The 7,897-nt window shown below is 36.4% G+C and overlaps 1 pseudogene; it reads left to right on the top strand.

Moving 5' to 3' along the window:
* The first annotated feature begins 710 nt into the window (after window positions 1–710).
* The window catches only part of LOC117403166 (androgen-induced gene 1 protein-like), a 57,589-nt pseudogene continuing 50,402 nt past the window's right edge, over window positions 711–7,897 (top strand).

Here is a 7,897-nt window from a genome sequence, read left to right as displayed (position 1 = left end):
AACATAGATGTTCGGCTGCAGTTTATTATGTTGGCAGTAGACACTTAATCAGTTCCTGTGCAAATAGGCAATCTAAAGAGTTTGTCTTCTGCTATCTTACTGAAGCTGTGGATCACATTGCAAACACCACTTAGATGGACGATGCTACATATTATTACAAGTCAATCAATGCCTTTCTCAGAACTCTTGTTCCTGGTTTCTTTCTCAGAGCTGATGAATAAAAAGTATTTCAATGTGGACGTGAGCATCGTTGTTGGGTGTACATTTAGCGTCAAAACAGTGTTGTTGGTGCATACTTACTGAATATACAATTATGTCCAAAAGTTTTGCATCACCTAGAATTTTAGGATTGAAATACAATTTTAAAAACTATATGAATATAATTTAGATCTTTTATTTAACATCATGTAATCAAAAAAACTACAAAATGATATGACAATAGTCTACTGGAAGTCATAATAGAAGTACAGTATTTCATGTTAGATTTCAAAATGTCACATTTTGTCAGTTTTTTCATGCAGTATATGGAAAACTACAAAGCGGTATGTAATTCAATATGTTAACAAACATTATTCAGCAGGTTTCAATCAACGTTATGAAGCAGAATTAGGTATATAGGTGATGCAAAACTTGTCAATAGCTGTACAGGTCGGTAGATAAAGCAAGTGAAAGTTAACAAACATCCTGGTAGGTCATAGAAATAACTTTGAATGGAGGTAAGGATTTTGTACCTTTAACAGGTCTAAGTATAAGAAACAAAGGGGTATACTAAGCCAGGATAATCATTTTACAATACAATCCAACAGGACCCTCTTAGCCATGAATAAGTGGTTAACGCAATACAGGACAACAACTCCCCAGTGCTGTAAAATGCTCCAAAATCCAGTACATCACATTACTTTTTTTAGTTATACCACCTGAGTATTTCCTGCATGGAATTAACTAGTTATTTTCATCTGTATTTAATTTTTTTTTCCAAATCTGTAAATATGGAAAAGTCTGGCAAAGAAAATAATTTGATTATATCATGGCTTACAGCAAGCATACAGTGTATTTAATGAAAGCATATGCTATAATGAAAGTGAACAAAATACTTTAAAGTGTAGTATTTTTTTTTTACATCTGATTATATTCTTTTAAATTAACACATCAGAAGACTGATAATTGTGGGGGCTCCCGAGTGGCGCATCCAGTAAAGGCGCTCCACGTGGAGTGCAGGATGCGCTCTATAGTCTGGACGTCGCGAGTTCGAGTCCAGGCTATTCCACGGCCGATCATGGACGGGAGCTCCCAGGGGGCAGCGCACAATTGGCCGAGCGCCGCCCGGGGGGAGGGAGGGTTAGGTCGGCCAGGGTGTCCTCGGCTCACCGCACACCAGCGACCCCTGTAGTCTGGCCGGGCGCTTGCGGGCTTGCCTGTAAACTGCCCAAGAGCTGCGTTGTCCTCCGACGCTGTAGCTTTTGGGTGGCTGCATGGTGAGTCCGCAGTGTGAAAAGAAGCGGTCGGCTGACGGCACACGCTTCGGAGGACAGCGTGTGTTCGTCTTTGCCCTCCCGAGTCAGCGCAGGGGTGGTTGCGGTGAGCTGAGCTTAAAAAAAAATAAATAATTGACCATTTCAAATTGGGGAGAAAATAATAAAAATAATTGACTAAATAAAAAAAAAAGACTGATAATTGTGCAACTGGAAATAACACTAATGATCACCCATTTTCTTCTTTTTTATGTTTATTGTGAAATATTCATGTTGGTTTCTAAGCATTCAGAATACTGATTTATTTCTAAATGTAGAAATAACAAACTTGTAATTAAAAAATACAACATAATAAATATTTAGTATATGGCGGTTGGACAAAATAATAAGAAACATCTGTCATAACTGTCAATAGTAGGGTACCATGGGTAGGGTACCATGCTGGCTGATTCGACACATAGCAAGTATTCAAGGTGTCATTCTTTTGGAATACTTGACAATTCCCCAAAGATTACTATTCCTTTAATGTTGAAATTTGCAGCAAAGTCCCCCAAATTGCTATCAGCCTTCCATCCAAGTCTTTTAGATCTAAAACAGATCTGGAAAAGGGAGATTCCACTTTTAAGCATAATACATGATATCACATGTCAAGGAAATGATTTGCATGCAATAGTATTATTAAACATCAATATTGGTGATTTGCATGGGATCTTTATCAAATTTTTTGAAGACACGTTCAAAATGATGCCTGGCAGCCCTTAACAGCACCATTTGCATTTTTTTTATAGCAACATAGACCCCCCTTTTCCCCCGCGCTCCCACACGCACACCTTCATCGCCTCTTCATTTTTTGATCTCTAGCTAGTCACCTCTTCACTGAGTGAGTAACCAGATAACAATATTCAGTCAAGAGGATACACAGGTATCCAGGTTCTAAGGCTGGCGATCCTTCTATGTTATTTCTGCAATTATAAAACACTTGGCATGCCAGCTTTCCAAACTTATGACGGCAGCTGGAAGTTTTTAACATTCATAGACCTGGTAAGTCTTCATTGTTCTACTGTGTTCTACACTCAGTCATTAATGTGCATCCCGGTAATTGCATTTCCATTTGCTCATCCACCCACCTTATGTTGGGAATCAGGCCAGTGGTAGGCGTTTAGAATCTGAATCATGTTTTGACCCATTCAATTTAATTCAGAATTGCTTTTACATTTACCCAAGAAGCACATATTAAAGCCTAGTTCATTCTTTCTAAATGAAACCCACCCCCATATAATTGTCTAATTTTATATCACTTTTATTGATGAGAATTTGTGAATTGTCCATTCTTTATTCTTTTCTTTAGTACTAAACATTTTCAAAACACCTGTTTATCCACCATTGGACCTGCATGCATTTCATAAATGTTTTAAAAATGAAGATGAAATTAAGCCTAATACATTTCAGCTCATGTATAAGAAAAATACCATGAACTTGATCAATGACAAGTGACTTCCCATCCTGCAAAACATTTTTGGTGCGGTGGTGGGGGACTGTTACATTTGTAGTAACACGGCAACGAGTTATGTTTAGAAAGGGAATACAGTCATAGTCGTACAGAAGAAAAACACAAAAATTTTGTTTAGAATTAATTTTAGTGAATACTGTCATACATTAACAGTGACTATACAGTTAACAGTTAAAATATCTAATACTGTATATAGGGTCGTTCCTGCAAGTGACACATACCATAATTAAATTACACTATTTTGATTTGGTTCTTACACATAAAAAAAAACATCATCACAATTGACACCTTGCCTATTTAAAAAGTTTCCTGTGGTACTATGCTAAAAGTGTAGTAAGGGAAATACGTACATGTTGTCATTGCCACTGCCAATTTTGTACCTGATCTGTGGATAAATATAGAATTTCACTTTCTAATGCCATCAGTCTAGCCAGCACTAAAATACACATTAACACTTTTTTCTAATAAAGACCTGTTTGTGCATTGTAGTGCATTAAGCCATTGAAAAATAAGGTTCCATAACAAATTATAGTGCTGTAAAAATCGTTGTTTAGGTTACACTGGTGTAAAAGTCGCTCCCCCTTTTTTGAGACTTCAATTATAGGAAAACACCTTTTTTGTGTTGTGACAGGGTGCTCGTGTCATGTGTATGGGTAACCGTTGATATGAATGACAGAGAGACATGGGAGGTGGAGTTGAAACGCCAGCACAGGCGCACAGGATTTATAAATACAAAAGAAAGTAAATAAACAAAGGGGTCATGTAAGGTTACCAGCGATGGTAATGCACAGAGGACACATACAGCAAGCTGTACAAAAGGCAAAATAAAACACAGTACAAAAACTATAAATAAAAGGTGCCACATAGGGCGAGCGCTAGCCTTATAAACGAGGTATCCCACTCCAGGAACCGGCTGCACTACCTAACCCTCACTATACATTACTGCACTGCCTAAGGCTGCAAAACCTGCACCGCCTAGGGCTGCAAAACCTGCACCACCTGGGGCTGCACAGCCTGCATCACCTGGGGGTTGATGATTCAGCCTTTCACTCTTTGATTGGACAACGTGTGTTCATGTACTGTTCAAACCGACGTGCGATGAGACGTTAGTCAAAGATTAATATAGAAATGATGGCCTTAGCTAATACTAGCATTACAAGAAAAGAAAAAAGAACTAAAAAATCAGAGATTTTTTTTTTTCATTTGTCCTACTGCCTTTAAACCAGTGTTTTTCAACCTTTTTATCTCAAGTACGTTTCCAGCAGGGACCACCAGGTGTACCAGTAACTATGTGCAATCTTGTTAGGGCAGCAGTGTGGAGTAGTGGTTAGGGCTCTGGACTCTTGACCGGAGGGTCGTGGGTTCAATCCCTGCTGCTGCTGTACCCTTGAGCAAGGTACTTTACCTAGATTGCTCCAGTAAAAACCCAACTGTATAAATGGGTAATTGTATGTAAAAATAATGTGTAAATAAAAAATAATGTAATTGTATGTATAATGTGATATCTTGTAAGTCGCCCTGGATAAGGGTGTCTGCTAAGAAATAAATAATAAAGCCTAGTTCATACAAGACTAAAAATCACCACATAAACAGGTCGTTTCGGAAGTGTTATCGACAATGGTGAAATTTAGTCCCCTGCAAACCGTCCATTACTTTTTTTTCACAGATTTTTTTATCTCATGGGTCCTCTGGTTATTTTACAGGACATCGGGACCTGTAAAATTTCAAACTCAGGCATCCTGTGTCTTTTTACTCCTGTGCAAATTGACTGTGTCAGTGTTATGTTACAACTGATATAGCATTTTCCGGGGTATTCTCCTCAACACAATACCAGTCCTCGCAATAAACCATAATATAATATTAAAATTTGTATGATCTGTCCTGAGATTTTACAGTTCAGTAAAACACAATGGTTGGGCATAGCCAAATTGGGGATGGGCGAAATTACATAATTAACATAATTAACATAATTGATGACTCTTAAAAAATGAATGCTTTTAATTGTGCATTTGAAGATATGTATGGAAATACATACGACTCAAAGGACAAAATGGTTATTGTAGCCTTTGGAAAAGAAGGTACAACGAAATTAGTTATCTAAGCCCGGTTCATTGTTTACAAATCTGGCACAAAAGCTCCTTCTCTGGCCACAACATCACATTTCATTTTGAATTTACCGAATTTCGTTGACAAAAACTAATCCACGTCTGGGGGGTTACTAGACGGTCCTCTGCTTTTGACCAACTCTGAGGACACTTGGCTTTTAGTCCTGTGTGAATCATGCTTTAAATGGCTGTTGTAAAACCAAGACCTATAAGTACTTGACAAGTTCGCAATGAGAAACAGGAGGATGGACTTGGGGATCTAAACCGTTATTTAATTAGTATGTTAGATAACTGCAGTAGTGGTTCTAAATGTGATTGTAAGGAGATACATCACGGTTCTTAACAGGACGATTTCAAGTTCATTGCAAGTTTGGATTGTAGTTAATTGTTAATTACAGTAACATTTGCAAAATCTGCAAAATCCCCCCTGAAACTGAATCCTGGCTGTGAAATCTCCTGTCTGTCTAAACACTTTTGTGTTGCTTAGTGTGTAGAGTTCTCGCTTCAGGTTTTATTACTAGTTCTTATTCCACCCTGACCCACCAGAATAATGTATTTATTTATTCATTTATTTATTGACAATATATGGGGGTATTCATGCATACTCATAAACATGTTCCCGCCCTTCTGATCCTGTGCCAGAGCGAGCAGGTAAAACGGTTGAACCAATCAAACTACTGAACTTTGGGAGTTGGGAAATGTTTCTGACTGAACAGGGTGGATTGAAGCCGCCGATGTTGTGAATTCAGAAGACATTTTAACAGGAAGACCTGATGCATAACTGATGTGAAATTAAAATAACTAGTCAAAACTGATTTATGATCAGGGATATGGTAAGAAAAAAATAAAAACAATTGTCATTATGTTGAAAAAAGATATTGCAGGAATATGTGCAACAAAGCAGAAAGCTAGGGAAAGTAATGTGTTGTGTTTTAAACCCTACAGCCTGTTCACTTTAAATGCACCATAGACACAAGGACTAGACACATAAAGTTGTTTAGCCTGTTGTACTGACATTTAAAGTATTGCTCTTAAGTATTTACCATATTTAAATTCCAGGTTCATCGAGAAGATTGCAGCATGTACTGAATGTCAATTTCAGGTTCAGAGATGCAGCACTTTGTATCAATTACAGGCTTACGGAGATGTGCAGCAGCCATAGATTTAAGGTGTATCTTGTTAGCAAGTTGTTATATAAACATGTTTTATAGAGCCTTTTTCTTGAACAGATAATACGAGTTCCAACTTGTAAAATGTACAAGAGGGTGGTTAATAATCAAGAACAATGTAATGGCTTGGGTTATTAGTCTGAGGGTATTGTTCTGTTTGACCAAAGAAAAGATTGATTATACTATAGAACTGTTAACAGACAAAAGGTAGATAAATACATCACTGCACTAATTCTGGGTGTTCCTTCCTAAAGAGAATTGAAACAATTTTAGATATTTTTATTCAACCTCATAACAAAACTTTTAATAAACAAGACAGGTATTACATTTTAAGCAGTTTAGGACATTTGGTTGTTTATTTCTCATGTTATAATAGACAATTTAAAGTATGCAATCTATTTTTGAAAGTGATAAGGAACCTGGTAGGCATTGCACCGCTAAGCACAAATGTGCTGATTATAGCAAAAATGGTTGAAATGGTTATTAACTCTTATGCTACATTTCTACATACTGGCATCAGTAAAGTATAATTGCTCATAACAGGTCAAATAAACATGTTATTCTGCTGTGCATCATGTTTATTAAACAGTTATGTTGGAATTCTGAGCATTGATGCTGTTTCTTGTTACTTATTTATGATCGAGTGTGTCACAAAAAATGGTTAGACTGTTAAAAGATCAGTAGTCAGATGCTGAGGTGCCACTTATCCCAGCACAGTTCTCTGTAACTTGGCAGTATATTGGGCAACCCCAGTCCTTCATCATTCCTACAAAATTGATGACAAATGTAAAATGCCTTGCTTATTGCATTTTACTTTCCAAGTCTGTAAATGTTTTTTTTTTTTTTTCTGAAATGTGATTTCTTGCCTAACAGCTTTAAGTGTTTTACTATCCATAAAAGAAACATTAATTTAATCCCCAGTGATGGAGCCATATAAGGTTTATCTAATTACAATTAAACAAGTTAAGCACATTCATTGGCATAGGTTATTGAGAGTACTGTAATCTCAATAACATATACTAACATAACCTGGCTGTGGAGCATGCAAACAGTTAGTACATTCATTCAAAAAAAATAAAACATACTATTGTATATGTTAAAAATAGTAATGTTACTGGTCTTTTTAGGGTCCTCATTCACAAAATGGGGACCCATATGAACCGATTGTGTCTGTCTGTCTGTTTGTCAACTATACATGGCAACTGCCTTTATTTTTTACCAATAAAGGGAAAGCTTTTATAAAAAAGAAAAGATAAAGAGTCAAATTGCACCAAAGACATCTTAACCAGAATAGCTACTGCAGTTCTGAACACACCACTGATTCTCAGGCTGATATTGTCTATGATAGGTTTTTATACCTCATGACCAAGGGCTTTAAAAATATGCTCACTCCCAAGGTTTGTGAAAAAAACACATGTAACAACAGCAGAGAGCACTTTATATTCTAATATGTTTTAAAATAAATAATGGAAGATGTCAGTATTGAAACATTCCAGTGTCTTTGTTTGCTGGAAAGAATAGTTTCTATTAGCCAGAAGTCAGAAGGAGGTGACACATTCTATATATATATATATATATATATATATATATATATATATATATATATATATATATATATATATATATATATAAAATAAACTT

This window comes from Acipenser ruthenus, chromosome 5 (genome assembly GCF_902713425.1).
Source record: "Acipenser ruthenus chromosome 5, fAciRut3.2 maternal haplotype, whole genome shotgun sequence".
NCBI classification, from domain to species: Eukaryota; Metazoa; Chordata; class Actinopteri; order Acipenseriformes; family Acipenseridae; genus Acipenser; species Acipenser ruthenus.
This window is presented reverse-complemented; position numbering and strand designations above follow the sequence as displayed.